This window comes from Trachypithecus francoisi, unplaced genomic scaffold, assembly GCF_009764315.1.
Source record: "Trachypithecus francoisi isolate TF-2019V2 unplaced genomic scaffold, Tfra_2.0 Lachesis_group20, whole genome shotgun sequence".
Lineage (NCBI taxonomy): Eukaryota > Metazoa > Chordata > Mammalia > Primates > Cercopithecidae > Trachypithecus > Trachypithecus francoisi.
Window position 1 is genome coordinate 33502218 of NW_022681466.1, and position 23874 is coordinate 33526091.

General features: G+C 47.0%; 1 protein-coding gene and 1 non-coding gene across 2 annotated transcripts in view; both read right to left on the reverse strand.

Moving 5' to 3' along the window:
• Window positions 1–23874, reverse strand: part of TEX14 (testis expressed 14, intercellular bridge forming factor) — a 137570-nt gene that overhangs the window by 80993 nt on the left and 32703 nt on the right. The gene's annotated exons all lie outside the window — the stretch shown is intronic.
• On the reverse strand, window positions 9243–9453 carry LOC117068144. The gene has a single exon (XR_004430999.1). It is a non-coding gene; the product is annotated as a small nucleolar RNA U3 (small nucleolar RNA).

Sequence of the window (23874 nt, forward strand, 5' to 3'; positions counted from 1 at the left end):
AGACAGATAGTATCTATATTCATAGCAAATTGAATACACACTCACCATCCAGTATAATAAAAATAATGCCTCCAGCCGGGCGCAGTGGCTCACGCCTGTAATCCCAACACTTTGGGAGACCGAGGCAGGCGGATCACCTGAGATCAGAAGTTCGAGACCAGCCTGGCCAACATGGTCAAACTCCGCCTTTACTAAAACTACAAAAAGTAGCTGGGCATGGTGGCGGGCACCTGTATTACCAGCTACTCAGGAGGCTGAGGGAGGAGAATTGCTGGAACCCAGAAGGTGGAAGTTGCAGTGAGCTGAGATCTCAACATTGCACTCCAGCCTAGGTTGACAAAGCGAAACTCTGTCTCAAAAAAAAAAAAAAAGGTTAAAAGGAAAAAATACTGATATTCTGGCTACTGCTATTGCTATGAGTTAAAAACCATCATTCATCTATGACCCCAAGAATCTCATCCACACACCTGTAGCCGTCTAATTTATCAAATCTGAAACTATTTATAGTTATTGACAAGAAGAAATTACAGTCAAGGGAAGCAGGCTGACAAGAAGTTATAGTTATTGACAAGAAGAAATTACAGTCCAGGGAAGCCCCTTCTGGGGCTCAGGAGGCAAAAAATTAAATCAACCAAGGCCTCTAAGGGCTTCTGTCTTTTTTTTTTTTTTTGAGACAGAGTCTCCCTCTGTAGCCCATGCTAGAGTGCAGTGGCATGATCTTGGCCCACTGCGTCCTCTGCCTCCCAGGTTCAAGTGATTCTCCTGCCTCAGCCTCCCGAATAGCTGCGATTACAGGCATGCACCACCATGCCCAGCTAATTTTTGTATTTTTAGTAGATACGGGGTTTTACCATGTTGACCAGCTGGTCGCAAACTCCTGACATCAAGAGATCCACCTGCCTTGGCCTCCAAAAGTGCTGGAATGACAGGCATGAGCCACCACGCCCAGCCCTCCAAGGGCTTCTCTAAGGATCAGAAAACACTTAGGGGAAGGCACTGAGCAACAAATCTTGAGGGGATACAGGTGGCTGGAAAGAAAAATAGGTGAAAACCTCTGTCCCTACAACTTAAGCAAACATGCCCTTTGGAGATTTCCTAATAAAAAATAACACTTATTCATTCAACAAATAATTATTTTAGGCCAGCATTGTACCCATGTTGTGGCTGCTATAAAGGTAACTAAAAACAGTCCCACAAGAAGTGACCAGAGGCAGCTATGACATGGTACAAAGACTGACCAAAAAGGTTAAAAGACCTGGATTCAAATGTTGACATCCTAATACCACCCTCATTAGCCCAGGGCCTCGAGATGGGTCAGTCACCTAACCTCTGGGCCTCCTATGAGGTAATATCTGATATTAACAATAATGTGTGCCAAGCATCATTCTTTTAATTCACTTAATCCTCACAACTCTACAACAGGAAGAAGAAACTATTATTATCACTATTTTGTAGATGGAGAAATGGAGAGAGATCAATTTGCCAGAGGTCACAAACCAATCTGGTTCTAAAGTCCATGCGCTATACCACTGTCTCTGTGATATTGTGAAACATGTATTTGGGGCCGGGCGCGGTGGCTCATGCCTGTCATCCCAGCACTTTGGGAGGCCGAGGCGGGTGGATCACCTGCGGTCAGGAGTTGGAGACCAGCCTGACCAATATGGTGAAACCCCGTCTCTACTAGTAAATTACATAAATTAGCGGGGCATGGTGGCATGCGCCTGTAGTCCCAGCTACCTGGGAGGCTGAGGCAGGAGAATTGCTTCAACTGGGGAAACAGAGGTTGCAGTGAGCTGAGATCATGCCAGTACACTCCAGCCTAGGTGACAGAGCGAGACTCTGTCTCCAAAAAAAAAAAAAAAAAGATTTATTTGGGGCTGGGCGTGGTGGCTCACGCCTGTAATCCCAATACTTTGGGAGGCAGAAGTACATGGATCACTTGAGGTCAGGAGTTCGAGACCAGTCTGGCAAACATGGTGAAACCCCATCTCTACTAAAAATACAAAAATTAGTTGGGCATGGTGGTGGGCGCCTGTAATCCTAGCTACTTGGGAGGTTGAGTCATGAGAATTGCTTGAAGCCCAGGAGGCAGAGGCTGCAGTGAGCGTGCCATTGCACTCCAGCCTAGGTGACAGAGTGAGACTCTGTCTCAAAAAAAAAAAAAAAAAAAAAAAAAAAACAAGAAATACATATTTGGTCTTCATGCCTGTTTCCTGATATGGAGCTTCTAAAACTCTTTGAACCTCTGGAATGATGAGTATCTTTTGTATGCTGATGCTGACTGTAGCTAGTGACTGGGCCCATCCAGATGGCATCAGGATGACAGCTGGTCACTGGAAAGACCAAAGCATGATGAGAGGGTTGGCTCTTAGCCCTGCCCCCCAACCTTTGGGGAGGGGAGAGGGACTGAAGGTTAAATTGATCACCAATGGCTAGTGATTTAATCTACCATGCCTACGTAATGAAGTTTCCATAAAAACCCAAAAGGACTGGGTTGGGAAGCTTCTGAACAGCTGAACATGGAGAGGTTCGGGGAGGGTGGGCCAGGGAAGGCATGGAATCTCCAAGCCTTTTCCCACATGCCTTGCCCTAGACATCATTTCCATTCAGTTGCTCATCTGTATCTTTTGTGATATCTTTACAATAAATGGGTAAACCTAAGTAAAGTGTTTCCCTGAGTTCTATGAGCCACTCTAGCAAATTAATCAAACCTGGGGAGTGAGTTGTAGGAACACCCAATGTACAGTCAATCATAAGAAGTATAGGTTTACAATCTACTGCTTTTTTTTTTTTTTTTTTTTTGGGACGGAGTCTTGCTCTGTTGCCCAGGCTGGAGTGCAGTGGTGCAATCTTGGCTCACTATGACTTCTGCCTCCCAGGTTCAAGCAATTCTCCTGCCTCAGCCTCCTGAGTGGCTGGGATTATAGGCACCTGTCACCACACCCGGCTAATTTTTGTATTTTTAGTAGAGTCAGGGTTTCACAATGTTGGTCAGGATGATCTCGAACTCCTGACCTCGTGATCCACCTGCCTCAGCCTCCCAAAGTGCTGGGATTACAGACATGAGCCACTGTGCCTGGCCTGTAAAGATATATTACAAGGTATTTTATCAAAGCATTGTTTCTGATTACTAAAAACTGCAAAAATAGGCTGGACATGCTATCTCATACTTGTAATCCCAGCACTTTGGGAGGCAAACCTGGGACAACTGCTTGAGCCCAGTAGTTCAAGACCAGTCTGGGCAACACAGTGAGACTTTGTCTCTACTATAACAAATTAAAAAAAAATTTTAATGCAAAATAGCACAATTCACAATTGCAAAATCAAGGAACGAACCCAAATGCCCATCAATCAACGAGTGGATAAAGAAACTGTGGTGTATTTATACATTGAAATACTACTCAGCCATAAAAAGGAATGAATTAATGGCATTTGCAGGAAACTGGATGAGACTGGAGACTATAATTTTTTTTTTTTTTTTTTTTGAGACAGAGTCTTGCTCTGTCGCCCGGGCTGGAGTGCAGTGGCCGGATCTCAGCTCACTGCAAGCTCCGCCTCCCAGGTTTACGCTATTCTCCTGCCTCAGCCTCCTGTGTAGCTGGGACTACAGGCGCCCGCCACCTCGCCCAGCTAGTTTTTTGTATTTTTTAGTAGAGACGGGTTTTCACCGTGTTAGCCAGGATGGTCTCGATCTCCTGACCTCGTGATCCGCCCGTCTCGGCCTCCCAAAGTGCTGGGATTACAGGCTTGAGACACCGCGCCCGGCCTTTTTTTTTTTTTTTGAGACGGAGTTTCACTCGTTACCCAGGCTGCAGTGCAATGGCGTAATCTTGGCTCACCACAACCTCCACCTCCCAGGTGCAAGCGATTCTCCTGCCTCAGCCTCCCGAGTGGCTGGGATTACAGGCATGCGCCACGATGCCTGGCTAATTTTTTATATTTTTAGTAGAGATGGGGTTTCTCCATGTTGGTCAGGCTGGTCTCGAACTCCTGACCTCAAGTGGTCCTCCCGCCTTGGCCTCCCAAACTGCTGGGATTACAGGCATGAGCCACCGCAACTGGCCTGGAGACTATTATTCTAATTGAAGTAACTCAGGAATAGAAAACCAAACATTTTATGTTTTCACTGATATGTGGGAGCTAAGCTATGAGGACGCAAAGGCATGACAATGATACAATGATCTTGCTTGGGGAACTGAGGGGAAGGGTGGGAGGTGGGCAAGAGATAAGACTACAAATAAGGTGCCAGTGTATACTGCTCGGATGATGGGTGAACCAAAATCTCACAAGTCACCACTAAAAAACTTACTCATGTTGGCCAGGCACAGTGGCTCAGGCCTGTAATCCCAGCACTTTGGGAGGCCAAGGCAGGTAGATCACCTGAGGTCAGGAGTTCGAGACCAGCCTGACCAACATGGAGAAACCCCATCTCTACTAAAAATACATAAAAAATTAGCTAGGCATGGTGGTGGGCGCCCGTAATCACAGGTACTCGGGAGGCTGAGGCAGGAGAATCGCTTGAACCTGGTAGGTGGAGGCTGCAGTGAGCCAAGATCACGCCATTGCACTCCAGCCTGGGCAAAAAGAGCGAAATTCCATCTCAAATAAATAAATAAGAACGTATGTAGACAAATACCACCTATACCTCAATAACTTATGGAAAAATAAAAAAATTAAATATCTGTAGGGGTACAGATGAGTACATTATGGTATATACAGATGAAAAAATTAAGCTGGGTGCAGTGGCCCACACCTGTAATCCCAGCACTTTGGGAGGCCAAGGTGGGCAGATCACTTGAGGTCACTTCGAGACCAGCCTGGCCAACATGGTGAAACTCCATCTCTACTAAAAATACAAAAAAAAAAAAAAAAGCAGCTATGAAAATGAATAACTTAAATCTATATCAGTTAATTTAGAGATAGACATGATGCACTGTTAAATGGGAAAAAAAAATCAGTTACAAAATGTGTATATCATAACACCACTTTTATAAAGGCAGATTAGCAACTTTAAAACATGTATCTCTTGACTTGGCGTGGTGGCTCCTGCCTGTAATTGCAGCACTTTGGGAGGTCAAGGTGGGAGGATCACCTGAGGTCAGGAGTTCAAGACCAACCTGACCAACATAGAGAAACCCCCATCTCTACTAAAAATACAAAATTAGCCGAGCATGGTGGCACATGCCTGTAATCCCAGCTACTTGGGAGGCTGAGGCAGGAGAATCACTTGAACCTGGGAGGCAGATGTTGCGGTGAGCCGAGATCGTGCCATTGCACTCCAGCCTGGGCTCAAAACTCCGTCTCAACACATCACACACACACATCTCTTTGGTGTATTCCATTATTAAGTAACCTCATACTAAGGGAGGAGACAACCCCTCATATTGTCTTATGCCCAATTTCTGCCTTCAAAGAAAGAAAAAGTAAAAACTACAAGGCAGAAATGAAGTCCACAGTCAGACAGCCTGGCACCACGCCCTGGGTCTGGTTAAAGATCAACCCCTGACCTAACCCGTTATCTATAGATTCCAGACATTGTATGGAAAAGCATTGTGAAAATCCCTGTCCTGTTCTGTTCTGATTACCAGCACATGCAGCCCCCAGTCACGTGCCCGCTGCTTGCTCAATTGATCACGACCCTCTCCTGCGGACCCCCTTAGAGTCGTAAGCCCTTAAAAGGGACAGGAATTGCTCACTCGGGAAGCTTGGTTTTTTGAAACGTGTCTTGCCGAAGCTCCCAGCCAAATAAAGCCCTTCCTTCTTTAACTCAGTGTCTGAGGGGTTTTGTCTGCAGCTTGTCCTGCTACAATACTACTTTTGTAGTAAAAACATTTTTAGTAGAAAAAAATTTAAGGAAGAGCCATCTATGGAAGAGTGGTGTAGACATTTCCTGAGGAGAAAATGTTTCTGTTGGAGTTTTCTTAAGTATTATGAACCCAGATGGATAAATGAAAATGGGAGGAACCTGATAATTTTTTTTTTTTTTTTTTGAGACGGAGTCTTGCTCTGTCGCCCAGGCTGGAGTGCAGTGGCCGGATCTCAGCTCACTGCAAGCTCCGCCTCCCGGGTTTACGCCATTCTCCTGCCTCAGCTTCCCGAGTAGCTGGGACTACAGGCGCCCGCCACCTCGCCCGGCTAGTTTTTTGTATTTTTAGTAGAGACGGGGTTTCACCGTGTTAGCTAGGATGGTCTCGATCTCCTGACCTCGTGATCCACCCGTCTCGGCCTCCCAAAGTGCTGGGATTACAGGCTTGAGCCACCGCGCCCGGCAAGTTTTTTTTTTTTTAAGACACTAGGTTTCGCTCTGTTGCCCAGGTTGGGCAACAAAAAATATTATTATTATTATTATTTTTTGAGACAGAGTCTTGCTCTGTTGCCCAGGCAACAGAGCAGTGGAGTGCAGTGGCACTATCTTGGCTCACTGCAAGCTCCACCTCCTGGGTTCACACCATTCTCCTGCCCCAGCCTCCTGAGTAGCTGGGACTACAGGCGCCCACCACCACGCCTGGCTAATTTTTTATATTTTTAGTAGAGATGGGGTTTCACCGTGTTAGGCAGGATGGTCTTGATCTCCTGACCTCGTGATCTGCCCACCTCAGCCTTCCAAAGTGCTGTGATTACAGGCATGAGCCACCGCACCCGGTCGGGCAACAAAAAAGTTTTAAAAATAGCCAGGCATTGTGGCACAAGCCTGTAGTCCTACCTACCCAGGAGACTAAGGCAAGAGGATCTTTTTTTTTTTTGAGAGGGAATCTTGCTCTGTCGCCCAGGCTGGAGTACAGTGGCCTGATCTTGGCTTCCCAGCCTCTCCAGTAGCTGGGATTCCAAGCATGTGCCACCATGCCCAGCTAATTTTTGTAATTTTAGTAGAGATGGTGTTTTGCCATGTTGGCCAGGTTGGTCTTGAACTCCTGACCTCAGGTGATCTGCCTGCCTTGGCCTCCCAAAGTGCTAGGACTACCGACATGAGCCACCACACCCAGCCCAAGAGGATCTCTTGAGCCCAGAAGGGCAAAGCTGCAGTGAGCCAAGAATGCAACCACTGCACTCCACCCTGGAAGACAGGAGACCCTGTCTGAAAAAGAAAACAAAACAAAACAAAAAAAAGAAGGAAAATGAAAAAAAGGGCCAGGCACGGTGTCTGCTGGAGAACTGCCTCATATGTGGGGAAACAACCCCCACATATCTTGTGTCAAAAGTGTTGTATTGAGGCCAGGAATGGTGGCTAACGCCTGTAATCCCAAAAGTTTGGGAGGTCAAGGTGGGCGAATCACTTGGGCCCAGGAGTTCGAGACCAGCCTGTCCATCATGGCAAAACCCCAACTCTACTGAAAATATAAAAATTACCCAGGCATGGTGGTGGGCGCTTATAATCCCAGCTACTTGGGAGGCTGAGGCAGGAAAATCCCTTGAACCCGGGAGGCAGAGGTTGCAGTGAGCTGAGATCGTGCCACTGCACTTCAGCCTGGGCTATAGAGAGAGACCCTGTGTCAAAATACATACATACATACATGAAAGAAAGAAAGAAAGTGAGAAAGTGAGAAAAAAGAAAAAGAGGGCAGGTGCGGTGGCTCATGCCTGTAATCCCAGCACTTTGGGAGGTCAAGGCTGGTGGATCACCTGACGTCAGGAGTTCGAGACCAGCCTGGACAAAATGGCAAAACCCCATCTCTGCTAAAAATACCAAAAATTAGCCGGGCTTGTGGCGCGCGCCTGTAGTCCCAGCTACTTGGAAGGCTGAGGCAGGAGAATCACTTTTTTTTTTTTTTGTGACGGAGTCGCGCTGTCACCCAAGCTAGAGTGCTTTGGCACTATCTTTGCTCACTGCAACCTCTGCCCCCCGGGTTCAAGCAATTCTCCTGCCTCAGCCTCCCGATTAGCTGGAATTACAGGCATGTGCCACCATGCCCAGCTAATTTTCGTATTTTTGGTACAGACAGGGTTTCATCATGTTGTCCAGGCTGGTCTGGAACTCCTGAACTCAGGTGATCTGCCCGCCTCGGCCTCCCAAAGTACTGGGATTACAGGTATTAGCCACCATGCCCAGTCGAGAATCGTTTTAACCCAGGAGGTGGAGGTTGCGGTGAGCTGAGATCATGCCACTGCACTCCAGCCTGGGTGACAGACTGAGACTCCATCTCAAAAAAAAAAAAAAAAAAAAAAGAAGGAAGGAGAGAGAGAGAGAAAGAAAGAAAGGAAGGAAGAGAAAATGAAAACCAGAACATCAAAAGGTTAATTTTAAACTCCATTTTACTAAAGAAACAAAAGAAATAAGTATGGTACTGAAAGGGAAAAAAATATTTAAGTGATTAAGAAAACTTTTATTTTCAGGCAGGGTCTCATTCTGTTGTCCAGGCTGCGGAACAGTGGTGCCATCAGGGCTCACTGAAGCCTTGAACTCCCAGAAGCTCAAGCCATCCTCCCACTGAAGCCTCTTGAGTAGCTGGGACTACAGGCAGTTGCTGCCACTCTGGCCTACTTTTACAATTTTTTTGTAGACATAGGGTCTGGCTATATTGCCCAGGCTGGTCTCAAACTCCTGGCCTCAAGCGATCCTCCCACCTCTGCCTCCTAAAGTTATGGGATTACAGGCGTGAGTCACCGTACCTGGCGAGAAAATATTAAAAGCACATTTAAAACCACTTCCAGCTGCTTTCCTAAGTAACTCAGAATGTAGGCTCCAACTCCCATTGCTCAAAAAGCAGAACATGGCAAATGTTTGAAAAATAGGTCAGATAGGTATTGACATTAGGTGGAGAGCAAAACTACATAAATCCTATCCCCAACACCAAAACGGAGGCTGCTATTTGACAACCAAAGCACCTCATTAAACACAAAATTGGCCGTGCGCGGTGGCTCACGCCTGTCATCCCAGCACTTTCGGAGGTCGAAGCCGGTGGAACATTTGAGGTCACGAATTCGTGACCACCCTGACCAACTTGGTGAAACCCCCTCTACACTAAAAGTACAGAAACTAACCGAACGTTGTGGCAGCGCCTGTAATCCCAGCTACTCGGGAAGCTGAGGCAGGAAAATCACTTGAACCTGGGAAGTGAAGAGTGCAGTGAGGCAAGATGGGGCCGAAGGATTCCGGTCTGGACGACAAAGAAAGACTCCATCTCAAGAAAAGAAAGAAAAGAAAAGAAGACGTGTAAAGCAATCATTAACATAAGCACAGAAATACTAGAAATGACAACTGCGTGAAGCAGCTTCCTCTTCCATTAAGCGGAAGAACAAGAGAAACTACTCAGACTGCATCCTCTCCCGCTTGCTCTCTCAGAGGAGAAGAATCATCCATCAATGGCAAACAGCAGCTGCAGCAAAGCAACACCAACTGCAGGTTTCAGGCTCAGGAGAGAACACTGAGTCTCCTCGCAGTTGCCGGTGCTCCACACGTCCAGAAAAGCTTCTCTAGTGGCAAGCTATAGAAACGATTCCTAAAAGTATAGTCTTAACCGTCTATCGGCCGCCTCTGCTGGGTCTATTGCGGCCGGACGCTTTTACCTGATGGCTAGTTATTATAGATTTCCCCATTTCAGTTCCACTAGGGGGAAAAAAACCCAGCTCTGCCATACAGTCTTTTCGAATACTATCACTTAACGCATTTAAAGTTTTAAGTGGAAATGTAATTTTAAAAAATGGTTTAATCATAAACATCTAAACGGTCACGTTTAAATAACAATACTGCAGGGCGCGGTGGCTCACGCCTGTAATCCCAGCGCTTTGGGAGGCCGAGGCGGGCGGATCACAAGGTCAGAAGATCGAGACCATCCTGGCTAACACGGTGAAACCCCGTCTCTACTAAAAATACAAAAAAAAAATTAGCAGGCGCGTGGCGGGCGTCTGTAGTCCCAGCTACTCCGAAGGCTGAGGCAGGAGAATGGCGTGAATCCGGGAGGCGGAGCTTGCAGTGAGCCGAGATCGCGCTACTGCACTCCAGCCTGGGCGACAGAGCGAGACTCTGTCTCAAAAAATAAATTAATTAAATAAATAAATAACATAATACTGAAGGACGGCCAGTCATAACCTACAGCTAGGCTCCACGGTTCTGGTAAAGGTGCCTGGTCCCAGACAATTTAAGGAAAGGGTGGCCTTTGCCTCTGCTAGAATCAGGCTGGATCTGGTAATTGTGAGCAGTTGTTCACAACTATCCTAAGGGTTTGACTTTCAAACGCTAGGGAGGTCACCATGACTGTGGCAGGAAAGAGAACAGGGTGACTGAGACCCAGCGTTTAAGAAAAAGAGCTCTGGTTCTTATGCCACATTTGCACTACCAGTTCACACTTCTTACATTTTTAAGATAAAGATGTTTGGTGAATTTGATGTTATTTCTCCCCCGAACAAACACTTGAATGCTGGTATATATAATGGTAATAGCTACTGACCGGTCATGGTGGCTCACTCCCGTAATCCCAGCACTTTGGCAGGCCGAGGTGGGTGGATCACTTGAGGTCAGGAGTTTGAGACCAGCCTGGCCAACATGGTGAAACCCTGTCTCTACTAAAAATACAAAAAGTAGCCAGTGTGATGGCACTTGCCTGTACTCCCAGCTACTAGGGAGGCTGAAGCACAAGAAACACTTGAACCCAGGAGATGGAGGTTGCAGTGAGCCCAGATTTAGCCACTGCACTCCGGCCTGGGTGATACAGCGAGACTATCTCCAAAAAAAAAAAAAAAAAATGGGCCGGGCGCGGTGGCTCAAGCCTGTAATCCCAGCACTTTGGGAGGCCGAGACGGGCGGATCACGAGGTCAGGAGATCGAGACCATCCTGGCTAATATGGTGAAACCCCGTCTCTACTAAAAATACAAAACTAGCCGGGCGAGGTGGCGGGCGCCTGTAGTCCCAGCTACTCCGGAGGCTGAGGCAGGAGAATGGCGGAAACCCGGGAGGCGGAGCTTGCAGTGAGCTGAGATCTGGCCACTGCACTCCAGTCCGGGCGACAGAGCGAGACTCCGCCTCAAAAAAAAAAAAAAAAAAATGGTATTATTATATTAGTATATTAGCTACGATTTATTGAGGTCGTGCCATGTTCCGGTGTCATATGAGATAAATACTATTAGTAATCATCCCAGCCTTATAGATGGATAAACTGACACACAGAAAGATTAGGTAACTTGCCTAAGGTCACACAGCTTTGAAACAGAGCTGGTAGGTCAGGTGCCGGAGCTTATTATCTTAACCATTATCCAGTTTTTCTATGTGCTAAGCACTATTGCTAGCAATGGGGCATATAGCGATGGAATAAAATAAGTAAAGGCTCCTACTCACACATAGAGCTTACCTGCTAGTGTGTGTGTCTGTGTTTCTGTGTGTGAGAAACAAATGCACAAATGAATGATAAATAATGAGGCATGTAGATAATTATAACATTGTTGAAACAGAGAGACTTGGTGGCTATTTATTTATTGAGACAGTCTTGCTCTGACACCCAGGCTGCAGTACGGTGGTTCAATCTCAGCTCACTGCAAACTCTGCCTCCTGGGCTCAAGCCATCCTCCCACCTCAGCCTCTTGAGTAGCTGGGGCTACAGGTGTGAGCCACCAAGTCCCGACAATTTTTGTATTTTTTGTAGAGACAAGGTTTCACTGCGTTGCCCAGGCTTGTCTCGACCTTCTCAGCCCAACTGATCCACCAGCCTCAGCCTCCCAAAGTGTTGGGATTACAGGCATGAGCCACCATACCCTGCCTATCGGTGGTTACTTTAGATTTGAAAGGTTAGGGAAGGAGAGGGTTTCCCTAACCACTCAAAGGTTATTTAAGCCAAGACTTGAATGATTAAAAAGTAGCCAATCAGGTGGCTGGGAGTGGTAGCTCACACCTATAATTCCAGCACTTTAGGAGGCCGAGGCAGGAAGATCACCTGAGGTGGGGAGTTCGAGACCAGCCTGAATAATATGGAGAAACACCGTCTCCACTAAAAATACAAAACTAGCCGGGCGTGGTGGCACATGCCTGTAATCCCACTTACTCGGGTGGCTGAGGCAGGAGAATCGCTTGAACCTGGGAGTCGGAGGTTGCGGTGAGCCGAGAATGGCCATTGCACTCCAGCCTGGGCAACAAGAGCGAAACTCCGTCTCAAAAAAAAAAAAAAAAGTAGCCAACCAGGCAGCTGTGCCTATGGAGTAGCCATTCTTTTCTTTCTTTCTTTTTATTATTATTATTATTATTTTTTTGAGATGGAGTCTCGTTCTCTCCAGGCTGGAGTGCAGCAGCTTGATTTCTGCTCGCTACAACCTCCCACTCCCAGGTTCAAGTGATTCTCCTGCCTTGGCCTCCCGAATAGCTGGGATTATAGGTATGCACCACCACACCCGGCTAATTTTTGTATTTTTAGGGTTTCTCCACGTTGGCCAGGCTGGTCTGTAACTCCTGACCTTGTGATCGATCCACCTGCCTCGGCCTCCCAAAGTGCTGGGATTACAGGCGTGAGCCACTGCGCCCAGCCAAGTGAGAGATGTTTTTTGTTGTTGTTGTTGTTGTTGTTCTTGTTTTTGAGACGGAGTCTCGCTCTGTAGCCCAGGCTGGAGTGCAGTGGCGCAATCTCGGCTCACTGCAAGTTCCGCCTCCTGGGTTCACGCCATTCTCCTGCCTCAGCCTCCCAAGTAGCTGGGACTACATGCTCCCGCCACAACGCCAGGCTAATTTTTTTTGTATTTTTAGTAGAGACGGGGTTTCACTGTGTTAGCCAGAATGGTCTTGATCTTCTGAACTCGTGATCCGCCCGCCTTGGCCTCCCAAAGTGCTGGGATTACAGGCGTGAGTCACCGCACCCAGCGGTGATAGGTGTTTTAATCCTTTATCTCATTTAATCCTTTAAACAACTGAAGGAGAATAGGTGATTGTTTCTCCTTTCACAGATGCTGAGTATAGCATCTGTCACACTCCTGAAGGAACCACTGTTGGAACCTAAGCCTGTCTGGCACTAAATCAAGTCCCTGTTCTTTCTGGTAAGCTGAAGGGGTCTTCTTCAGAAGTCTAGTCTCCCATCAATTCAGTTCTCTGATGAAGCATTAAGTATATAATCTTTCAAAGTTAGGTCTGAATGACTCATCTTCCTGGCTTCTAAATCCCTGAGGAAGCCTACCTATTTACTTCTAGGAAAAGTTAGTCTCAATTTCACCTCAGTTATCACATCTCAGATAGATGATGTGCAACTGTTTTAGTCACTTAACTTCCTGCTGTAAATTTCATGCCAGGAAGCACAGGGTCACATGGACATTCACATGGCACAGTATTCTAATCAACCACACTTTTAATTGCATTATAGCAGCATCACAAATATGACCATCAGGTTGTAAAGATGCTTAGCAGTCAGTCATCTTATTCAACTGCCTCTCCTAATAGAATCTCCTCACAGACAGTTCTCTTTAGAGACAGCCAAATGCTCTGTACTTAATTTTTTTCAGAAAAAGGGACAATGCTGGGGCAATCTGACCAGGTCTGGGACGTATCTTTTGGTTTCAGAGCAGTTCCATATATATATATATAATATATATATATATATATATATATATATATATTATATATATATATATTATATATATATATATATATATAAATATATTAAATATATATAAATATATAAATATATTAATATATTTATATATATTTATTTATATATTTTTTTATATGTATATTCTTTTTTTTTAATGGAGTTTTGCTCTTGTTGCCCAGGCTGGAATTTTGTTTTGTTTTGTTTTTGTTTTTGTTTTTGTTTTTGAGACGGCGTCTCGCTCTGTCGCCCAGGCTGGAGTGTAGTGGCCGGATCTCAGCTCACTGCAAGCCCCGCCTCCCGGGTTTACGCCATTCTCCTGCCTCAGCCTCCCGAGTAAGCTGGGACTACAGGCGCCTGCCACCTCGCCCAGCTAGTTTTTTGTATTTTTTAGTAGAGATGGTGTTTCGCCATGTTAGCCAGGATGGTCTCGATCTCCTGACCTCGTGATCCGCCCGTCTCGGCCTCCCAAAGTGCTGGGATTACAGGCTTGAGCCACCGCGCCCGGCCGTCAGGCTGGAATGTTAATGGCACCATCTGGGCTCATTGCAATTTGTGCCTCCCGTGTTCAACCAATTCTCCTGCCTCAGCCTCCCACCTAGTATATTTTGTTTTTTTTTTTTTTTTTTTTTTTTTTTGTTTGAGACGGAGTCTTGCTCTGGCACCCAGGCTGGAGTGCAGTGGCCAGATCTCAGCTCACTGCAAGCTCCGCCTCCCGGGTTTATGCCATTCTCCTGCCTCAGCCTCCCGAGTAGCTGGGACTACAGGCGCCCGCCTCGTCGCCCGGCTAGTTTTTTGTATTTTTAAGTAGAGACAGGGTTTCACCGTATTAGCCAGGATGGTCTCGATCTCCTGACCTCGTGATCCGCCCGTCTCGGCCTCCCAAAGTGCTGGGATTACAGGCTTGAGCCACCGCGCCCGGCCTATATTTTGAATTTATAAAGTACTTTCCAGTCACTTTCATCCAAGGGTCCTATCTCTGGTCTGGGCCCTTCTATATCTGTCTTCCATTCTCCATTCTCTATTCCTCCAATCTTTCTGGAAACCTCTCACCAACCATGCCATCCCTTGGCCTCCTCTGAGCAGTTTCTCCAACTTCACGTGGGTGTGACCATCACTCCAGTACATTCTGACTTAGCTCATGTCACCTCTTCTGGAAGTCTTCCTTGACCTCTGCAAATAACACTGCCCACTCTGTGTTTTGTGTCCCTAATCATCCTTGTATAGGTTTCTACATAGCTCACTCTGGAATTCCAAATACATTTACTTTCCCTTACTAAACTGTGAGCTCTTTAAAAGCAGGAACATGTCTTATTTATCTCTGTATCTCCGGCACATTGCGTGGCACAGCAGATGTCCAGTAAATGCTGACTAACTGAATGAATGATGAATTTGTGAATGTATTGTTCCTTCCCTGAAGTCCTGCAACTGACCTGTTGGGAACCACCTGGTTTTCCCTTCCTTCTTATTCTACTCCTCCCCCAATAAAGCTGACCTGTCTGAAATACAGTGAGGAACATGTCAGCAGGGTTCCTGGCCTTCTCTTGCCTATCCTTGGTTTCAAAATATGTCTGTGCAGTCCATATCACTCCTCTGAGCTTCTGGCTCAGATATCCAGCTTCTACTTGACATTGCATTTAGGTGAATCACAGATATCTCAAATTCAGTGTACCCAAGTTGACTCAGATCAGCTTCCTCCCAAACATATTTCTCTTTTAGGGAATAATATTACTCTCAACCATGTTGCTCAAAACAAAAACCTAACCTAAAGTTGCAGTGGCACATGAGTCTGTCCTCCCATCTGTGTGAGAGGATCACTTAAGCCCAGGAGTTCAAGTCCAGTCTGGGGCAACATAGTAAGACCTTGTCTCAAAAATGAAAAAAAAGTAACCTAGGGCCGGGTACAGTGGCTTACAACTGTAATCCCAGCACTTTGGGAGGCTGAGGCAGGCGGATCACCTGAGGTCAGGAGTTTGAGACCAGCCTGGCCAACATGATGAAACCCCATCTCTACTGAAAAAACACAAACTTTAGCCAGGTGTGGTGATGCATGCTGTAATCCCAGCTAACAGGGAGGCTGAGGCAGGAGAATCGCTTGAACCCAGGAGGTGGAGGTTGCAGTGAGCCGAGATCATACCACTGCACTCCACCAGCCTGGGCGACAGAGCAAGACTCTGTCTCAAAAAAGAAAAAAAAAAAAAAAAAAGGAGCCTAAGTCATCTTAGTGTTTTTTTTTGAGACCGAGTCTCGCTGTCGCCCGGGCTGGAGTGCAGTGGCCGGATCTCAGCTCACTGCAAGCTCCGCCTCCCGGGTTTACACCATTCTCCTGCCTCAGCCTCCCGAGTAGCTGGGACTACAGGCGCCCGCCTCCTCGCCCGGCTAGTTTTTTGTATTTTTTAGTAGAGACGGGGTTTCACCGTGTTAGCCAGGATGGTCTCGATCTCCTGACCTCGTGATCCGCCCGTCTCGGCCTCCCAAAGTGCTGGGATTACAGGCTTGAGCCACCGCGCCCAGCCCATCTTAGTGTTTTATCTCTCCTACCTCATAGCCTCCTATAGCCAGATCAGCCATTTGGACATGCAAATCTATTCATACCTGTCTTACACGATGGAGGTAGGTCACCAAAAAGACCAAGCTATGATAGAGGTTTAGACCTTTAATACCCTACCCTACCGTTAACCTCTAGGGAGAGGAGCGGGGTGGGAAATTGAATTTAATCACCAATGACCAATGATTTAATCAATTGTGCCTACATAATGAGACCTCCATAAAAATCCACAAATAGGGTTTGGAAAGCTTCTGGGATGGTGAACACACTGAAGAACTGGGAGGGTGGAATGCCACCAGAGGGAATGGAAGCCCTTCCCCTTATACCTGCACAAAACCCTGGGTATCGCTTACTTTTGGCTGTTTTTGTTTTTTTGAGATGGAGTCTCGCTCTATAACCCAGGCTGGAGTGCAATGGCACGATCTCAGCTCACTGCAAACTCAGCCTTCTGGGTTCAAGCACTTCTTCCACCTCGGCCTCCCAAGTAGCTGGGATTACAGGCACATGCCACCACGCCCAGCAAGTTTTTGTATTTTTGTAGAGACAGGGTTTCACCATGTTAGTCAAACTGTCAAGCTGGTCTTGAACTCCTGACCTCAGGTGATCCACCCACCTCGGCCTTCCAAAGTGCTGGGATTACAGGCATGAGCCACTGCACCCGGCCTTTTTTTTTTTCTGATGGAGTTGCACTCTTTTGCCCAGGCTAGAGTGGCAAATCTCGGCTTACTGCCACCTCCGCCACCCGGGTTCAAGTGATTCTCCTGCCTCAGCCTCCCAAGTAGCTGGGATTACAGGCACATGCCACCACGCCAGCAAGTTTTTGTATTTTTGTAGAGACAGGGTTTCACCATGTTAGTCAAACTGTCAAGCTGGTCTTGAACTCCTGACCTCAGGTGATCCACCCACCTCGGCCTTCCAAAGTGCTGGGATTACAGGCATGAGCCACTGCACCCGGCCTTTTTTTTTTTCTGATGGAGTTGCACTCTTTTGCCCAGGCTAGAGTGGCAAATCTCGGCTTACTGCCACCTCCGCCACCCGGGTTCAAGTGATTCTCCTGCCTCAGCCTCCCAAGTAGCTGGGATTATGAGATTATAGGCACCCGCCACCACGCCTGGCTAATGTTTGAATTTTTAGTAGAGACAGGGTTTCATCATGTTGGCTAGGCTGGTCTTGAATTCCTGACCTCAGGTGATCCACCCACCTCGGCCTCCCAAAGTGCTAGGATTACAGGCTTGAGTCATTGTGCCTAGCCCAGAGTTTTGTTTTATTTTTTATTTTTTCTGAGACAGAATCTCTTGGGGAGGCTGAGGCAGTGAGCCTCCCGAGTAGCTGGGATTACAGGTTTGTGCCACCACTCCAGCCCAGGCTGGAGTGCAATGGTGCGATCTAGGCTCACTGCAACCTCTGCCTCCTGAGTTCAAGCGATTCTTCTGCCTCAGCCTCCCAAGTAGCTGGGATTACAGGCGTGAGCCACCGTGCCCAGCCTATATTAGTCTTTAAAACAAAATTATAAAATTATATTGTAGGATTCATAACTCATAGATATATTATGGCTTCTATATTTTTTGTTGTTGTTGTTGAGACGGAGTCTCGCTCTGTCGCCCAGGCTGGAGTGCAGTGGCTGGATCTCAGCTCACTGCAAGCTCCGCCTCCCGGGTTTACGCCATTCTCCTGCCTCAGCCTCCCGAGTAGCTGGGACTACAGGCGCCCCCCACCTCGCCTGGCTAGTTTTTTGCATTTTTTTAGTAGAGACGGGGTTTCACTGTGTTAGCCAGGATGGTCTCGATCTCCTGACCTCGTGATCTGCCCGTCTCAGCCTCCCAAAGTGTTGGGATTACAGGCTTGAGCCACCGCGCCCGGCCTATGGCCTCTATAATATAAAGGATAAGAGAAAGGGAGAAATAAACCTATAAGTTTGTATCTTTTATGTGAAGTGGTACATTAACTGTAAGTAAACTGTTAAAAGTTAAAGATATAGACAGTCATCCCTCGGTACCCATGGGGAACTGGTTTCAGGACCCTCCCATACCAGTAAGATCCACAGATGCTCAAGTTCCTTATATAAAATAACATAATATTTGCATATAATCTATCTTATCTATCTACCTACCTATCTAATCTTCCTGTATATTTTAAATCATCTCTAGATTACTTATAATATCTAGTACAATGTAAATGCTATGTTAATAGTTGTTGTCTTCATTTTTGTTTGTATTTTTTATTGTACTGTTATTTTTTTTTTTTTTTTTTGAGGCGGAGTCTTGCTCTGTCGCCCAGGCTGGAGTGCAGTGGCCAGATCTCAGCTCACTGCAAGCTCCGCCTCCCGGGTTCCCGCCATTCTCCTGCCTCAGCCTCCCAAGTAACTGGGACTACAGGCGCCCGCCACTCGCCCGGCTAGTTTTTTGTATTTTTAGTAGAGACGGGGTTTCACTGTGTTCGCCAGGATGGTCTCGATCTCCTGACCTTGTGATCCGCCCGTCTCGGCCTCCCAAAGTGCTGGGATTACAGGCTTGAGCCACCGCGCCCGGCCGTACTGTTATTTTTTAATTGTTTCCTTTTTCCTAATATTTTTGATGCTTGGTTGGTTGAATCCACAAATGTGGAACCCACAGATAAGTAGTGTCAACTGTATTGAAATAACTAGAGCAATCACTAAAAAAAAAATTGTAAAGAGGTATAGCTTAAAAGCCAATTGCTATCATAAGTTAAAATGGAATTCTAAAACATATTTCATTAACACAAAAGAAGGCAGGAAAGAGAAGAAACAAAAAACAGAGGGTAAAACACAAAACAATATAAAATGGGAGTTCTTAAATCGAACCAAAATCCTTCCAATAGCCCACAAGGCTCTGACTGGTCCAGCCCAGGCCTCCCTCGCCAGTTTCATCTCACATCTCTCTCTCTACCCCTTTGGTTTTCCCCTCAACTCATGTCAACCAGACCCTTTTCTTTTCCAGCTCCTCTCCATCCTGAGCTCAACCCCTGCCTGATCAACTCCTTTATGTTTTCTTTTCCTTTTTTTCAGAGATGGACTCTCACTATGTTGCCCAGGTTGGACTCCCGCGGTCAGGTGATCCTCCCACCTCAGTCAGCCAAGTAGCTAGGACCACAGGTGTGTGCCAAGGCATCCGGCTTGGTCAACTCTTCTTCCTTGAGGTCCTGGCCTAAACAACACTTCTTCTGAGAAGTTTCTCTTGATTACCCCATAGAAAAGGAGGCTCAGATGAATCTTGTGTGCTCACTTCACTTCCTGTCCTTGTCAGTACACTTCAGCTCCCAATTTATGTCTGTTTCTTCTGTTAGATTATGGTCCCAAAGGGCACAGTCATAATCTGTAACAATCGGTTTTCTGAATGAGCTACACTGAGTAGGATACAATCAGGAGACAACTTAGCCTCAAGCACACTCTTTTGTTTTTTTCTTAGACAGGGCTTCCCTCTTGTTGCCCAGGCTGGAGTGCAATGGCACCATCTCGGCTCACTGCAACCTCCGCCTCCCGAGTTCAAGCGATTCTCCTGCCTCAGCCTCCCGAGTAGCTGGGATTACAGGTTTGTGCCACCACGCCTATTTAATGTTTTAAGTAGAGATGGGGTTTCACCATGTTGGACAGGATGATCTGGAACTCCTGACCTCAGGTGATCCACCCACGTCAGCCTCCCAAAGTGCTGGGATTACAGACGTGAGCCACTGCGCCCAGCCTGGAACGGCACAATTAAAGTGACAGAAAAAATGGATTCTGCAGCCGGGTGCGGTGGCTCACGCCTGTAATCCCAGCACTTTGGGAGGCCAAGACGGGCGGATCACGAGTTCAGGAGATCAAGACCATCCTGGCTAACACGGTGAAACCCCGTCTCGACTAAAAATACAAAAAAATTAGCCAGGCTTAGTGGCGGGTGTCTGTAGTCCCAGCTACTCAGGAGGCTGAGGCAGGAGAATGGCGTGAACCCAGGAGGTGGAGCTTGCAGTGAGCTGAGATCGCGCCTCTGCACTCCAGCCTGGGCGATTGAGCGAGACTCCGTCTCAAAAAAAAGAAAAAAAAATGGATTCTGCCTGAAATGTCTATCAAGGAGGGGAAGGAAGAGCCAATGAAGTGTGTGCTTGAGGTCAGGCAAAAAAAACAAAACAAAAATTGTTCCACTAAAATCAAAATCTTAATCTTTCATCCAATTCCAATTTCTTTTCTTTCTTTTTTTTTTTTTTTTGAGACAGTCTTGCTGTCGCCCAGGCTGGAGTGCAGTGGTGCAACCTTGGCTCACTGCAACCTCCATCTCCCAAGTTCAAGCAGTTTTCCTGCCTCAGCCTCCCAAGTAGCTGGAACTACAGGCATGTGCCACCAAGTCCAGCTAAGTTTTGTATTTTTAGTATAGACAGAGTTTCACCATGTTGGCCAGGCTGTTCTCAAACTCCTGAGCTCAAATGATCCACCTGCCTAGGCCTCCCAAAGTGCTGGGATTACAGGCGTGAGCCACCGTGCCCAGGCCAATTCCGATTTCTTCCCTCCTCTACACTGCAGGATGCAGCAATGCTCTGTTAACTGTCCTTCTTGCTTCTCCACTCTTCCTCTGATCTCAACGCTGTTTGTGGCAACTCCAGAGCTGAGGCAAGGGGGAGAACCAATAAAATAAAAAGAGGCAATGGCCTTCATACTCAGCTGATGCCCTGTGTAGCTTCTGGCTTTGTCCTAAAGCTTGTCCTCTTGTGGAAGGTGCTAGTGGGTCCTTCAAGTGCCATCACCACACTGTGCAGAACCCCACACAGGCCAGTGCTCTCTTCTGCTGACTTCTTGCCCACCACCCAACTCTCTCCTTCTAGAGTCCTACCTGCAGCCTCTCTGGTGGGATTCTTTCTTCCTTCACAGGTAGAATCCCCTTAGATGGCTCAGCTACCCACTGTGGAGTCTACTTGTTCCACCAGCTGGTGCAAGTGTGACTAATTACTGCTAGCCTTCTATGCTCACCCACCCATCAAGGACTGCTCCAAGTAAGAGACAGATAGCAGTCTTCCTGCCTCCTCAACTCCAGGGAACACTGCAGCTTCTTGGCATGTCATTTTGGTGGCAGCTTGGGTAGGCTGACATAGTTCAACTGTATAGCAGGCTGGGACTCAGGTATCATCTCTCCTGCCTGCAAGCACTACATTTCTCTCCGAGGTTTGTCTGAAGGGCCTCTTGTCTTGAGACTGGCAAGGACTGGGGAAAGCCACAGCTTTCTAATCCTGTGAATATCTTTTTTTCTTTTTCTTTTTTTTTTTTTTTGAGACAGAGTCTTGCTCTATCACCAGGTTGGAGTGAAGTGGTGTGATCTCGGTTCACTGCAATCTCTGCCTCCCGGGTTCAAGCAATTCTCCTTCCTCAGCCTCCCAAGTAGCTGGGACTACAGGCATGCGCCACCACGCCCAGCTAATTTTTGTATTTTTAGTAGAGACAGGGTTTTAACATGTTGGCCAGCTGGTCTCAAACTCCTGACCTCAAGTGATCTGCCCACCTCAGCCTCCCGAAGTGCTGGGATTACAGCCGTGAGCCAACACGCCTGGCCTCTTTTTTCTTTTTTCTTTTTCTTTGAGGTGGAGTTTTGCTCTTGTTGCCCAGGCTGGAGTGTAATGGCGCAATCTTGGTTCACTGCAAACTCTGCCTCCCAGGTTCAAGCAATTCTCCTGCCTCAGCCTCCCAAGTAGCTGAAATTACAGGCACCCATGACCACGCCCAGCTAATTTTTGTATCTTTAGTAGAGACTGGGTTTCACCATGTTGGCCAGGCTAGTCTCAAACTCCTGACCGCAGGTGACCCACCCACCTCAGCCTCCCAAAGTGCACGGATTACAGGAGTGAGTCATCACACCTGGCCCTGTGAATACCTTTTAAAGAATCTAGTGATCATTTAAATCATCTCCTAAGAAGCCCTCTATCAGACTGTGGGAGAACTTATCGCCCCTTATTCTGCACTCTGAGGCTTCAGATGGAATTCCCAGACGCAGATGAAGTCCTGTTCTATATCCAGGTACACCTGTTAACGCCATCCCTTACTCTAACTGAATATCAAGCATTTGAAGATGCAGAATATTCAGGAGATATCTAGGAGATAATAAATGTCATAATACTCTGATATTCACTAAAAAAAAATTGATGTTCAATATAGGTATGCTATGACTTCTAGTGACTGTCTATCCATACCATTCACTGTGAGAAGCAGTTTTATATATTTTTTATACAGAGTAGTCTCACTCTATCTTGATCTCAGCTCACTGCAACCTCCACCTCCCAGGTTCACTCCTGCCTCAGACTCCCGAATAGCTGGGACTACAGGTGCCTGCCACCACGCCCAGCTAAGTTTTGTTTTTGTTTTTGTTTTTGAGATGGAGTCTCGCTCTGTCACCCAGGCTGGAGTACAGTGGCGCGATCTCGGCTCACTGCAAGCTCCGCCTCCCAGGTTCACGCCATTCTCCTGCCTCAGCCTCCTGGGTAGCTGGGACTCCAGGCACCGCCACCACACCCAGCTAATTTTTTGTATTTTTAGTAGAGACGGGGTTTCACTGTGTTAGCCAGGATGGTCTCAATCTCCTGATTGAGACCGCCCACCTTGGCCTCCTCCCAGAGTTCTGGGATTACAGGTGTGAGCCACCGCGCCCGGCCTAATTTTTGTATTTTTAGTAGAGACGGGGTTTCACTGTGTTGGCCGGGCTGGTCTCAAACTCCTGACCTCAGGTGATCCACCCACCTCGGCCTCCCAAAGTGCTAGGATTACAGGCTTGAGCCATTGTGCCTAGCCCAGAGTTTTATTTTATTTTTTATTTTTTCTGAGACAGAATCTCACTCTTGTTGCCCAGGCTGGAGTGCAATGGTGCGATCTAGGCTCACTGCAACCTCTGCCTCCTGAGTTCAAGCGGTTCTTCTGCCTCGGCCTCCCAAGTAGCTGGGATTACAGGTGCCCGCCACCACGCCCGGCTAATTATTTTTAGTAGAGATGGGGTTTCACCATGTTGGCCAGGCAGGTCTCAAATCCTAACCTCAGGTGATCTACCCCTCTTGGCCTCCCATATTGCTAGGATTACAGGTGTGAGTCACTACACCTGGCCCGAGAAGCAGAGTTTTACAACGTTTTATTTTAAAACATATGGGGATAGTTACGGAGTAAAATGCAAAATTTTGAGGGAAAAAAAAAAAAACCCAAGACCTTTCACATAAATGATTGAGCTCAGTGTGAGCTACTTCACCTATGGACCCCAGGGGTAGTACATGAAAAGGTTTGAGAACTTATTTTGTTGTTGTTAAGATGGGGTCTCGCCTCAGCCTCCTGGTGTGGTGGACTACAGGCATGCACTACCATGCTTATAGTATCAACTAGTGATTAATTTTTTTTTTATTTTTTGTAGAGACAGGGTCTCACAGTGTTGCCCAGGCTGGTCTCAGACTGGTCTTGAACTCTTGGCCTCAAGCAATTCTCCTGCCTCAGCCTCCCAAAGTGCTGGGTTTACAGACAGATGGGATTCACTGTGCCAGCCATGAGAACTTTATGAGGTAACTATTCAGTGGGATAGTTGGAAAATTGGGGTTACCCTTCTGGACGTCTTCAGGAATGCTGTTGAAGCAAGTGGAGAAAAACCAAGTCACCCTGACTATTCCACAAATCAGCAAAGAGAAGTTTCAGAAGCCTCCCCTTCAATACTAAGAAAAGAGAGGGGGGATCCAGCAGTACCTCTGCTCACATTGAAAATAGCAGGTCTGGGTTCATGCCTGTAATCCTAGCACCTTGAGAGGCTGAGGTGGGCAGATCACTTGAGCCCAGAAGTTCTAGACCAGCCTGGGCAACATGGCAAAAGCATCTCTACAAAAAACAA